At 39.3% G+C, this 11,967-nt stretch overlaps 1 pseudogene across 1 annotated transcript; it reads left to right on the top strand.

Moving 5' to 3' along the window:
• The first annotated feature begins 2,752 nt into the window (after positions 1-2,752).
• LOC144655253 (uncharacterized) lies at positions 2,753-11,336 on the top strand (annotated as a pseudogene). The gene is made up of 4 exons (XR_013571053.1): positions 2,753-3,050; positions 5,114-5,729; positions 8,298-8,829; positions 9,577-11,336. The product of XR_013571053.1 is annotated as an uncharacterized LOC144655253 (transcript).
• The last annotated feature ends 631 nt before the right edge of the window (positions 11,337-11,967 follow it).

Raw genomic sequence — 11,967 nt, 5'->3', positions numbered from 1 at the left:
TGATAAAAAAAACGAGTGATTAAATAAATTTCCTCGCGGTATTTTCTAAAAGAAATAGAAACATGCTTTCCGGGTGTTGTGAAAGTTTGAGAGAACTCGAAGAAGCTGTGGAAACACTCGCCTATCGGCTCGTGTTCCCTCAACATTTCTCGCTCTCCCAAACTTCCACTCGTGTTTCTATCTAGTCAACGAGGTGCAGCTGAATTGACTATCGAGGCCCCATTAGAGAGGTCCGGTTATTTTAATAACCGTCAAAGTACTCTTCTTGTGCACTTCAGTATTTTTTGAAGGCGGGTGGGGGTGGGCGCTAAGGCTGGGCGCTTATTATTTTTTTTTTACCTACAGGGTGGGCGCTTATTCGAGGTGGGCGCTTAATCGAATAAATACGGTAGTTCTTAGTTTTGAATTTGATCAGTTCTTACTGATTACCCTTGAGCTGCCAGGCATTTTTTATGTGAGCTCGTAGAATCTGGTGTTATATTAATCGAAGATGGATGATAATATTTCAAGTACCCGCGATTAAGAACATACACTTCAGGCTATCGCCAGAAATCTTTGCTAAACGTGCCTTAATCGAACACAATTCAACTTCCATTTTTGACCAAAAAACTCATACAAAACGAGGGCGAGTATTGACAGCCAACAGGCACAAGACTAACAAGTAAAAATGATCAATATATTTTTTTTTTGAAATAGGTAAGGTTCTATCTACTTATCAGGTGCGACAGAAAATATTTCATGAATAATAAACTACTCGTTACAGAGATTTTGATGGGAACTCTTGTTACAGCATGAAGCACAAACAAGGGCACCTTGAGCGGATTGAAGCGCATGTTCTGAGCATGTTATGGCATTTATTAGTTCTTAGCTTTGAATTTGATCAATTCTTACTGACTGCCCTTGAACTGCTAGGCATTTTTTATGTGAACTCGTAGAATCTGGTGTTATATTAAATGAAGATGATAATATTTGAAGATCCCGCGATAAAATCTTGAAATCTTTGCTAAACGTGCCTCAATCGAACACAATTTAACTTCCATTTTTGACCAAACACCGTCCTGTTAGTTGTTGATGAACTTTACGCTTGCTAAAATCAACCTTAAATATGAATAATGCGTACAATGTGCAAAACAAACAAGCAAACTTTTAGTAACGGTAAGCGCCTGCTAACCATGTGTTTCTTAACAAATTCGCGCCAGGGCCACTTTCATATTGAGCAACTAATCAGCCTTCACGGAGCACCGTCACTCTTTATTTCCTGCCAAAACTAACACTCGACATTAAAAGAATCATTCATATGAACCACAGTTATCACTGTCTGACAGAGGTGTGTATTGCTGATCCTAGCAGTATGCAGGACGCATGTCACATATATCAACCTAGTAAAATGGCCCAGCTCACAACGAGTCTCTCGTAGCTCAGTTGGTTAGAGCGCCCAACCGGTATCTGGGAGGCCATGGGTTCGATTCCCGTCGGGGACTCAGAATTTTTCTTTGTCCCATGCTCGTGTCATGTAGAACATCTTATCTTTATTATTTATTACCGAGCTTAAAATTTACCATCTTTATTATTTACTACAAAACTTGATGAATTCGACATTGCTGATCCTAGCAGTATGCAGGACGCGTGTCACATATCAACCTAGTAAAAATGGCCTAGCTCACAACGAGTCTCTCGTAGCTCAGTTGGTTAGAGCGCCCAACCGGTATCTGGGAGGCCATGGGTTCGATTCCCGCCGGGGACTCAGAATTTTTCTTTGTCCCATGCTCGTGTCATGTAGAACATCTTATCTTTATTATTTATTACCGAGCTTAAAATTTACCATCTTTATTATTTACTAGATCAATTATTTTTTGCAAAAAAACTAAGGCACTCGTATAATCGACAGCATGCATGTGCGTGTTAAAACACGAAAAAAATCAGCTTATCGTCTGCTTGTTTGATTCAACTTTCACCTTCGTTTTAATCAACCTTTCATTGAAAAGTTTCTGTTCCAAAAGATATAACCACCGGAATACTTTAAATGTAATTATCTTGTCGATATCATTAGCCACTACGACCTTTTCGTGCGCACGAGAAACATCTATCCTTGTGGTGACCGATTGAAGGCTAATGCAATGGGAATTGGGGGAGTGGGAAGAAGGCATTTTTTGTATTTTTTTTGGATGAGGTACGCGTGAAAGTTTTCTAAACCCTTTACATATTTCAGACCAAAGATTTTAAATGTAAAATCCGTATTCTATTTTTGAACAGACACTGGGAACTTGAACGTATATTACAGATCTGATACGGTCTTATCAAATCTAGGGAGACTAGTAAAGTCAACAGTCTGGATAAGTTTCATCTCTTTATCTCGTTTTCATTTGTAGAGATATAGATTAGTGTCTCTTATAATCAAGGAAGTGGATCTTATAATTAAAATCAAGGGAAAGTGTATTCATGAAGAACTGTGTGGATTTTCCCACAAAAACGCATTCCAATTTCAAAACCAAACTGTCAAAATTTCTAATTCTATTTCAGATTTTAAAAACAGTTCTTAAACAATTCCATACAATACTCCTAATTTGTGTCGGCACAATACTACACAGCATAGACAGCATATCCAGGAAAGTACTTCTCGATCTTTCTCTGCAGACAAAAATAGGCACTGCATTACATTTGCAAGACTTTTTTATTTGGAAAACGACCAAGTTCTATCTTGTCTATCTTAGGATAAGCAAGGTAATTAAATTTACGATCGGCACACAAAGTTATCAAAAAATCCAGACTGTGCGAGGTTATCAAGGCTCGAAGTACAAATAATTTGCCGCAGTTTAGTGTTAGTCATTTGTGAAAGGGAGTTGCGCAGTTCACAATGACGAGCGCTGGTGGATCTTCCCGCCTTCTTGTGGTTTGCTGTTGTGTTTTGATTACAAGCGTTTTCCTGTACTGTGTTGGTTATGTGAGGCTTGAGTTGGAGCTACGAGCTTACAAGGAAAGACTTGAGGTTCTCGAACAAAGAGAAAAAGAGATAGCGACAACGCGCGTTCCGCCTGTTCCTACAACAAACAGTGAGTCATTAAGTCTGTCTTTTTGTTGAATTCATTATGGAGAGGAACTTACTGCGTCTCGCAGTTTTTAAAAAAGGCCAATAAGAATGATCGCTTTTCTTGCAATATGCCAAAAGAGCTTGGTTTTCAGTCTGGTATACGTATATGCCAAATAGATAGCCTCGAATAGCTAGAGACGACATCTAAGTTGCAACAAAGACAAGGTCGAAAATTTGCCGTGGTAGTTCTGGCCCATTCTTTAATTCATAAAACCCACAGTTTTTAAACTTTAATTACATTGTTATTTTGCAAAAGAACTGCTTAAAGAACTGCTTAAATAAATGCATCGGATGTATCCACACGTAACGAGCAAGCACACTGGAAGCTACTAGAGCGACAGTTTACAAATCAGTGAACTCTATTTTACATAATATATAATGAGAATTTTAAGACTAAGAAAAGTCAAAATGTATCGAAACAGTCATCCTACGATAGTAGACCAGGCCTAAAAATTGGGTAAGAACTTTTATTTTTTTTACCATGATTAATTTAATGTAAAAAGTGACAAAGGCGTTTCTGTACATGTGTTCAACGAGTTTTCGACTCAAAGCCAGACCCGAAATAATCACAAGCTGGCTATAGCAATTTCCTGTATTTCTTTCAAAATTGATGAAAAATATATCTAAAATAAGTAAAGGATATTTTCAGGTTTAATCGTTCAGCCAATGCAACTTAGGCATGATTTATTTTGAGAAAGCAACCCCGGCCAAATTAAATATCACCAGTAAACGCCCACCTTCCTAAAAGCTTCATTCTTCCGTTTCGTTTTTGCTTCGTGGCCTCAGGTTGCTAGAAAACAATCTGTGGGATTATATGAAAGCATATTTTGGAATTTAAATATCCTGAACGGAAAGGTACCTTGCTGTTTTCTGCTCTCTTCAGCATTCGATGTTGTCAGAAAGGGGCGTTAGCGAGAAATATCTCTAGTTCTGTTGAGAGAGCAATCCCGGCCAAGAAACATTGCCTGTGAACGCCCTATTCCCAAGGCTTGATTCTTTGTTGATTGTCTTTTTTAGAAAGACAATCTATGGCAGAAGGGAAGTTTTATCTCGCAACGAAAAGGGGCCCCGCTGTTATCTTTCACATGTTTTCTTTAAAAGTCTATGCTAGCTGGAAAGGGCGTTAACGAGTAATGTTAATTTGATTCTTTGTTGATTGTCTTTTTTAGAAAGACAATCTATGGCAGAAGGGAAGTTTTATCTCGCAACGAAAAGGGGCCCCGCTGTTATCTTTCACATGTTTTCTTTAAAAGTCTATGCTAGCTGGAAAGGGCGTTAACGAGTAATGTTTGCTGGATTGGGTTGCCTTCAGAAAGCAAGAGAAATAAAATTAGTCTATCGGTTTGATCAGCACACTGAAGATTACTAGAAGATTTGCGGGAAGTTTCTAGAATCCTGGTCGTTGTTAATAGCTGCAAAATTGTAACCCTAGGCTGGGTGTTTTGAATTCCACTAAAGCAATTTAATTATTTTAATTATCGACATCTAATCCAAGCTTAGTTATCGATCTTTGACATCTTAACAGTTTTTACTCTTAAAAATAAAATTAGATAAGCCCTTTAATTGGAAAACATCCCACTAAGGCCTTTAACAGAATGTTTTGAGCTCGAGTTTATAACGGGCGCCCGGAAGTTTTTAGTAATTCGATTATATGTTTTACATTTATTTCTCGACAACTTCTGAAGGCAACCGTCACATGTTGTTAACTCAGCAAGCGTTAAGCAATAACATGATCCTTAATGTGATCCCACCAATTTTTAAAAACAATTGGGGAAAAGAAGCCCAGCAAAACTGATATCAACGTTTCGACGGGATTCGAACCCGTGACCTCCGCGATCCCGGCGCGATTTCCTGATAAATAACATAACAAAAAAGAACTTAGGTTTCTCCAATATCGTTAAATAATGGATGCAAGCTATGGGATCCTTTAATACCAAAGCAGACAGTGAAAAATGTCGTATTTCACATTTGTCTGTCCAGGACGTAAGAATTATCATTGTGACACTTTTCACTGCTTTTTCAAAGGAATCCGCTCCTCGAAAGACGAGTCAGTCAGATCTTCAGCTCAGAAAAGAGAACCACGAGATGTAGAGTCCTCCAAATCCCCCAAAGGAGACAATGGTGTTCTGGCTCCAGAGATACAACAACAAATCACCAAATCCGTCTACACTGCAACGCAAAAGATCTGCACTAGCCAAAGTCAGATTTGTGTGCAGGGACCTCCGGGAAAGATAGGACCACAAGGACCACAGGGGTCCCCTGGATATCCGGGTCTCCGTGGACCCCCAGGGATAAAAGGCCAAAAGGGTGAACCTGGAGAGCCCACCTTACCTACTCCGACTTCGCTGCAGCCATTTAGGGGGCAGGCGGGGGATGTTATTTCCGCCCCTGGGATTGTGGTGACGCCGGCAGTTAGGACCGTTGCCCTGGATCAGTCCGCCGTGTTCAGGTGTTCACCAGAGAAAAACGTTGACGCGACAGTGTCGTGGTCCAAAGAAGATGGTTCCCTCCCCGCCGGAAGATATTCCATCATCAAAGGAACGCTTCATATCAAGAATGCGACAGTAGGTGATAATGGAATGTACGTGTGTACAATTCGTACTGACCAGGGGACCGCTCAGGCTTCTGCTACACTCAATGTCACATTCTAGACGAACACGAACATTCTAGACGAACACGAACACGCTCCCGTCAAAACAATTAAAATCCGCGGGCGAGCAAATGCATGTGTAACGGACGAGATTCGAGAACTCATGAAAACCAGGGACTATTGGAAGGCAAAAGCTAGGAAGTCAAAAGACCCCCTCCATTGGTCGGCATATAAAAATTTCCACCGTGAAGTAAAACGTGAAATCAGAATGGCTGAGAGAGAATTTGCCACAGAGCTGATCATAAATAATAAAAACAACAACAACAGCATTTGGAAAGCGATCCGAACATGCATTCCAAAGAAGTCAGCATCCCAAAGGAATTACAGCAAAGATGACAAGACCGTCGCTAATGAGTTTAACAGCTTCTTCGCAAGTGTCGGTGACAATACTATTAAGAAGATCAAAGTGTTGGCAAGAGAAGCTAATTACAACTTGGACAAACGCTCCTTTGTTCCAAAAAACTATTCCTTGCCAGACCAGTTCACCTTTAGCGCAGTACCACACAACCAAGTAGAGTCAATTGTGAAGTCTATGGCTTCAAACAAAGCACCTGGCATAGATAAAGTCCCTATTCGGGTCATCAAAGATTGCCTCCCTGCCATATTACCTTCAATAACTTCTATTATTAACGCCACCTTTGAGAGTGCTACTTTCCCAAATATGTGGAAAACTGCTGTGGTTACACCCATACCTAAAGAAGGCGACGACGAAGTCCCGAATAATAATAGACCTATATCACTATTGCCCGTTTTGTCTAAAGTCTGTGAAAGGGTCGCGCACAATCAGTTTTCCTCTTATTTACTATCAAGAGATCATCTGTCTTGTAAACAGAGCGGAAACAAACAGTGGCATTCTACTGAAACATCTTTGATCCACACAACTGATACTATTTTGTCCGCAATCGACAAAAAAAATTTAACCGCCGTTGTCCTACTTGACATGAGTAAAGCATTCGATAGCATAAACCACCAAATCCTCCTGGAAAAACTACAGGATGTTGGCGCCTCTCCGCCTGTGATACACTGGTTTTATAGTTATTTATCTTCTCGATATCAAGTCGTTCGCATTAACATAACTTTATCAGACCGTCTGCCAGCGGCCAGCGGGGTACCACAAGGAAGCATCCTTGGCCCTCTATTATTTAACATTTATGTTAATGACCTTCCTTTGGTGCCAGAACACTGTGCACCCCAGTGCTATGTGGACGACACTAAACTTCTGATGTCATTCCGCCTTCAGGACCAATCAAATGCAATGGACAAGATGAACAAAGACCTACTCAAAATTCGAAATTGGTGTTTTGATAATCAATTACTCCTTAATCCGGACAAGACAAAGCTTATAATATTCGGTAGTCGCCAGATGGCCACTAAAGTCAAAGATTTTCGTCTTAATTTATTAGGAAAGGAACTTGTGCCAGTCAAAGTAGTCAAAGACCTCGGTATAACATTAGACTCCAACTTAACATACAACGAGCACATAATTACCACCGTCTCTGCATGTATGAAACGCCTTGGCCAGATCAACCGGGTGAAACATGCCTTTGACCAACGTACATTGATTATAATTATTAATTCATTAGTTTTTAGCAAACTTTTTTATTGTTCCAATGTATGGAGCAACACAACTGAACGTAATCTTGATAAACTCCAAGCGGTTCAGAACTTTGCGTGTCGCATCATTAGCGGAGCCAGAAAATTCGATCATATTACACCGATACTGAAGCGTTTACAATGGCTTCCAGTCAGAGACCAACTTTACTATCGTCAAGCAATCATGTGCTTTAAGTGCATGACAGGGAGTGCCCCAGGTTACTTGACTGAGCAGTTCATTAAACTCTCCGACGTGTCAAAGCGCTCTACTAGAAACGCACAAGCTCTTGATATCCCACTATTCAGATCTGCTAGTGGACAGAAAACCTTTTACTATCAGGTTGTTAGTCTTTGGAACTCTCTGACACCCGAACTTAAACTTTGCCAATCCCAGAGAGAATTTAAACAATTCTTAAAGCGTCTACTTTTAACGGAATTCTTAGGTTAATTAATTTTGATTTTTATTATATTCATAGTTTATTTACAATATGTATTTATAGGTTTTAGTATATGTATTTATTTAACTCTGAAAAGCCTCATCAGGGATGGGTTAATAAAATTTGTATGTATGTATGTATGTAATGTCCAAGGTGAATAAAACTAAGTTTCAAAAAGTTAAAAAAGCAGATTTAACCGGAAGTATTAAAAGATTTCGAACCCGATCGTTCATCTGCAGGCCCTATTATTGTCACAAACAAATCTTTCGTTTCTCCTTGCGTCTATTTTTTTTATAATTGGAAAGTGATCACGTGTAAGACTATGTTCCCATTAATTTAGAAATAATTGCACATAAAAATGCTGAAAACTGCAAAATTGGGCTAGACCACATGTCTAATGCATGTTTTAAATTCTGGTTTTCTGAATATTATTGAATATTAGTTGAATTTATTTAAGTGTGTAATTGTGAGCATTATCTGCGACTATATATCGTTTTATATACAAAATTAAAATTATTTCTTTCTCTTGCGCAGCCCGTCCTCTGATCTCCCTTTCCGCTGGACCGATATACGCCGAGAGCGGAAAAGATGTCAAGCTCCCTAAGTGCCGGGTCATCGGATATCCCCCTCCGGTGGTATCTTGGACCAAACTCTTCGATCAACTCCCCAGCAAAAGAGCCACCGTCCAAGGTCAGACTCTGACCATAACAAAGACGGACAAGAAAGACGCTGGAACATACATCTGTACTGCAACGAACGCCATGGGTACATCGCAGCTCTGATAGTCAACGTGGTGCCTCAGTTTACAGTCAAGCCGCCAGACAAGATAGAACTTTATCACGGACAGTCAGTCACACTGAACTGTTCCGCAGACGGACATCCAGTACCCAGCATCACGTGGACACGATGCAAAGGAAACATACCAGAGAAACGCTCTCAAGTGAAAGGCGGACAACTGAAGATTAACAGTTTGACGGCTAAAGATAGTGGAACCTATATCTGCTCTGCACGGAGCGAGTTCGTTCATGTGGAGACTGAGGTGCAACTTATTGTAAAAACTGGTAAGCAATGCTGATCACTCACGCATGTGTGTCTCCTAACGAAGAATCGGTTGCTAAGTATGATATAATTATCAAACTTCAAACTGATTGACAGTTAATTGGTGTCATTTTCATCTTGTTCGTTCAGGTTTGACAGGTTTTATTCTATCTCTGTCTTTCTGCCTCTGTACAGCGAGTCTTTCTCTGCTAAAAAGTCTTTCTTAAAAAGTTGTTTCGTGTTTTTAAAATTAGTAATTTTACTAGTGCTAACAAGGAAATATGGAGTCTTTCTCTCCATTTCTTGATATCTTTTAGACTGTCCACAGTCTCTCGAGTTTTCAACGCAAAAAAGCAAACGAAGCGAGCGCGAAGCGCGAGCGCGCGGGGGGAGGGGGGGGGGGGAGCGAGCGAAGGAAAAATATCGATCGAAAAAAAAAAACACGAAAAAATAGAGGGCTGTGGACAGTCTAGATATCTTTCTTTCAACCCTTTATCTTTGCTTCTTTCTTTATTTACAACACCACTACAACTGTATTTACATACTTACAATTACAGTTACTTGCTTACATTCTCTACTTACTTCATACACTTACACTTTGTTATAAAGTTAGTCTTTGGCGTGTATGAGAGAAGGGGTAACTAGCGTTTGTGAGTTGTCATAGTTCTCGTAATGCAGGTTCTCAATATTTTATTCGCAACTGAGTTGGGCAAGGCAAAAAAGATAAAAGATTCACTTCTATCATTAGTTTATTCATTTTATTTCCTCAGCCCGAGACTGCGCCGAGCTGTTTACTGCTGGCTTCAAACAAAGTGGAGTGTACACAGTGAACCCAACAAACAAAACCAGTTTTGAAGTGTACTGTGACATGAAGACGGATGGTGGTGGATGGACTGTCTTTCACAAACGCTTCAATGGGTTTGTTGGATTCTACAGGGACTGGGACGAGTATAAGAACGGGTTTGGTGACGTCAGAGGAGAGTTTTGGCTTGGAAACGAAAAGATTCATCAACTGACTGAGATTCCGAGTCAGCTGCGAGTGGAAATCAACACAACAACCAATGGAAATAAATACGCTAAATACAGTAATTTTACGATTACTAACGAGGCAACTAACTACACGCTGTTTGTTTATTTCTATTCTGGCTCAGCAAAGGATCAACTTTACTATTATAACACCATGCCTTTCTCTACCAAGAATAGAGATAATGACAAGAACGGTGGCAACTGTGCTGTAAGTAACCGAGGAGCTTGGTGGTTTAACAGCTGTACCTCTGGTTCTCACCTGAATGGTAACTATGGAGACAGTTCTTATTATTACTGGAACTGGGGTCTCAAGGGAAGTGAGATGAAACTCAAACCACAATCTCCGTGATGCTTTCATTTGGTAGCCCCGCTTCAAACAAGGACTTTGAAATTAAGAACTAGGATTAAATTGACTGATAGTGGTTTGTAGACTTAAAAATCGCAGATCTTTTTAATGGGCGCGATAAGTGACTTTTTGCCTGGCAAGGGAAAAAAACGAAAAAAAAACTGACGAGGCAAAAATCGCCTTTTAATTAACCGGTTCATTGATAGATTTTAGAACTCGTAGCTCTGTAACAGTCGAACTCTGATCAAGCGGCTTTAGCTCTTATATGGTAGTGTAATTAGTTTTAAGCAATAAGCATTAGAGCGGTTTTCACTTGAGTGTCGAAAGTAAATTCCGTTTGCTTTGGTTTTGCATTACTACGCTTAGTGATTGGCTTAAAAATCTCGCGCCACTTTCTCAGCCAATCAGAACTTAAACCAAAACCAATCGTGTCTTGCTCGCGCACGTTTTCCCGCGCTTCGTGCCAGTTTCGTGTATTTGCTTCGAGTTTTGATTGGTTCACTGGATTGTCTGTGTCCTTTGTGATTGGCTAGAGCAATTACTTTGGTTTTGGTTTTACGACACTCAATTGAAAACTGCTCTATCCCTTAACAAAGTAAAGTTGTTAATTCACTAGCAAGTATAACTGGCGTTTCACACCATACATGCTTTTGGCCTGTCACAGAACCTTTTCAACCCGCCCAAAAGTGGAAGAAGGTTTACCTGCTATGGACGGGAAAGTAACTCGGTGTAGGACGCTAAACTGAATGCGTTTTGGGGATGGATTCTGTGAAACTACACGGAGTAATAAAACCACTGTAATAGCAGACCAAATCGAATGATGCTGGAGAATTGGGGGTTATATTTGATAAGTTTAAATACTGAAAATAATCCAATGACCCGGCCTTTTTTGTATTTTATAGATGTCTTAGTTGTTATTTCACATTCGCGGTTTATTAATCATAGATTACTCCTCTCTTTTAAACCGACTGCTTCAAAACAGAAATTTAATTTCTGAATTTACGAATTTATAGGCAAACGTTCAGTCGAGTAAAGACATTTATGAAAATAGTGAGAATAAAAAGCTATTGTCTTGATGCAACACTTAATTCTCCAAACTAACATTAAAATACACATGTCAGTAAGTAAGGAGAAATTAATATTACAACATTTTATTTTTCCATTTTCATTTTTCTTCTATTTTTTTTCACTGAGTATATACCATACAGCCTAATTTATGAAAAATTACTCAGACCGTTATAATAATACATCATGAATGTTGTAAATATATTAGATCGATGAAATTGAATTAAACGAGATGTAGTGATATCTTCTGTTGTCAAATTGTTCTTTTTTATGGAATCTCAAATTAATTATGGTTTGTGATCATCCCCTATTTTAACTTCAGTCGCTCGTCACTGTTGTTATATTAAATGGAGATGATAAGTTCAGTTTCACGAGATAAAAAAAAAAACATGCAACTCGGGTAAGGAAATTACAATAAATATTTCTTTTGATTCGCGTTAATTTCAAATACCTTAATTTACACAAGCGTTAATTTCCTATAATAAGGTATGCGTAGACCAGTACGCTTGATGAAGAAGATGCAAAGTGAGATCACATACGCCCAATATATGTTGCGGAGTACCTCGATCCGTACCGTGCCAACACTAATATACAATCAGGAAGCCCGAGCAAGCATTTGAAAGTCTGTTTTAAAAATTCTAACCATTGAGCTATAACGTGCTGTTAATGAAATGAACATAATCCTTAACTGGGTAGCAGATTTATCGCAATGATTTCCAATTCA

Source organism: Oculina patagonica, chromosome 5 (genome assembly GCF_052425735.1).
Source record: "Oculina patagonica isolate OP01 chromosome 5, crgOcupat, whole genome shotgun sequence".
Lineage (NCBI taxonomy): Eukaryota > Metazoa > Cnidaria > Anthozoa > Scleractinia > Oculinidae > Oculina > Oculina patagonica.
This window is presented reverse-complemented; position numbering and strand designations above follow the sequence as displayed.